The sequence below is a fragment of the Pteropus vampyrus genome, unplaced genomic scaffold, assembly GCF_000151845.1.
Source record: "Pteropus vampyrus isolate Shadow unplaced genomic scaffold, Pvam_2.0 Scaffold64, whole genome shotgun sequence".
Classification (NCBI taxonomy): Eukaryota; Metazoa; Chordata; class Mammalia; order Chiroptera; family Pteropodidae; genus Pteropus; species Pteropus vampyrus.
The window spans coordinates 7,506,962-7,508,961 of record NW_011888845.1 but is presented as its reverse complement, the minus strand read 5'-3'; the positions used below and the strand labels follow the sequence as shown (position 1 = coordinate 7,508,961).

The window sequence follows — 2,000 nt, the reverse complement described above, 5'->3', positions numbered from 1 at the left end:
TTTTTAAATAGATATAAGGCTATTCATATTATCTATTTCTTCTTGAGTGAGTTTTGGTAGTTTTTGTCTTTCGAGTTATTGGTACTCTATGGAAGTTTTAAAAGAGAAGTAGTTTTAGAATACAATTAGGTATTCTTACAAATTCTTCACTTTTCTTTTAAAGTCTGCTCCCTACCCCAGACCTTGGTATTGGCCCCTGTATTTGTCATGAAGCAGCAAGGATTGGGCCTGACACAAGCCAGCCCTGGCGCCAGGGTCCAGGAGTCCTGAGAAAGGCCTTGTAATGTTTATGTGAGTTGGACTGTGGCCTTTGTCTTGGTCTCTGGCCACCAGCAGTCAATGTGCTCCTTGAGTGTCTGCAGATCAGTCTTGTGCTCTTCTTTGTGTTGCTGTAAAGGCATTTCCAATGAGGAAAAGAACAAGTAATAAACATTCTCTTTTTGAAATACAAAAAAAAAAAAGTCTTAAATTCAAATAAACATTTCAACAGAATTTTCTTGTGTAAACTCCTTGTGCCTAGACGCCCAGGCTTCAGACCTTATCAAAGCAGTATAATTTTCTTATCTCTCAACTGTGGCAATGGAATTTTCAGTTGAGGAATCATTCTTGCAGTTACCTCGTTTAGTTTATAAAGGTATTGATTGTTTATTTCAGATACATTCCACCAGAAGGGCCTCTAATGTGTTCCTAATGAGAAAGAAAGAAAAGTGAATGAGGGATACATATCACTTCTGTGAAAGTAAAAAACAAACAATAAACCAACAACAAAATTATGACTAGTATTTCTCCTAATTGTGATAGTTTTTTCAAATGTGTCCATACTTTATTTTTGAATCAAAAATGTATCCTAACTGGACTTCGGGTGGTAAACATACAATAGAATATACAGATTTCAAATTATAATGTACACCTGAAAATTATATAATTATGTTAACCAGTGTTACCTCAATAAACTTAACTAAAGAAAAATATCCTACCCCCACCAAAAAAAAAAAAAAATCTAGCTGCCATCTTGTGTCCTGATGTGTGTGCGCTTAACCTCAACTAGTCTTCCCAAGACCCCCTGAGTGCCAATCCCGTTTCTCTGCATGGCCCCGTTTTTTCTCCAACAAGATGGAAAAACAGATATGAACCAGGAGAAACCGAACTTTAGGCACAAGTGTTCATTGATGGGAAAGGAACTGCTCACAGAAAGAAGGTGGTTCACAGAACAGATACATCAGATAATAAAAAACTTCAGTTCTCTTTAAAGAAGTTAAGGGTAAACAATATCTCTGGTACTGAAAAGGTGAGTATGTTCACAAACCACGGAACAGTGATTCACTTTTAACAAACCTAAAGTTTGGGCATGTCTGGCAGCAAACACTTTCACCAATGCAGGCCATGCTGAGACAAAGCAGCTGACAGAAATGCTACCCAGCATCTTAAACAATCTGTGGGTGGAAAAGCACCACTTGCTACTGGAGAGAGTGGTGATGATGAAGTTCTAGGTCTTGTGAAGAATTTTGCTAAGGCTTCCAAGAATGAAGCAAACTGAATTGAGTCGACTTCTGAGGAAGATAAAACTTGAAGAAGTTATTGGGAGCTGCTATTTTTATATTATGACTGCTTTTAAAATTGTGTTCATGGATCTGATAAAATCTCAAACTCTAATGTTTTTAAGCCTAAGTGCCTTGGATGTTGCAGCTCTTTTCAGTTTTTGCTTATACACAAATCATTCTTTGTAGCTAATTAAGGTGAAGAAGCCTGGGAATAAAATTTGAAACAAAAGTTAATAATAAAGTTCTTTGCCTAGCATACAGTTTTATTTTTTTATTTCATTGACAATAATTTGTACACGGAAAGCAAAGTTGTTTGTAGAAAGCTAATCATGGTATGTACTATGGCTGATAATCTTTGGAATTTGATAGTATAATGTAACAAAAAAATCTCTCCTCTTGCCTTTTAGTCTAGGAGTTTGTTTAAATTAATTGTATGAAATGCTTAATTAACTAACAGGT

The 2,000-nt window shown here is 35.9% G+C and overlaps 1 pseudogene; it reads left to right on the top strand.

Annotated features, from left to right (window-relative positions):
- Window positions 1-1,537, top strand: part of LOC111740484 — a 79,518-nt pseudogene extending 77,981 nt beyond the window's left edge.
- The last annotated feature ends 463 nt before the right edge of the window (window positions 1,538-2,000 follow it).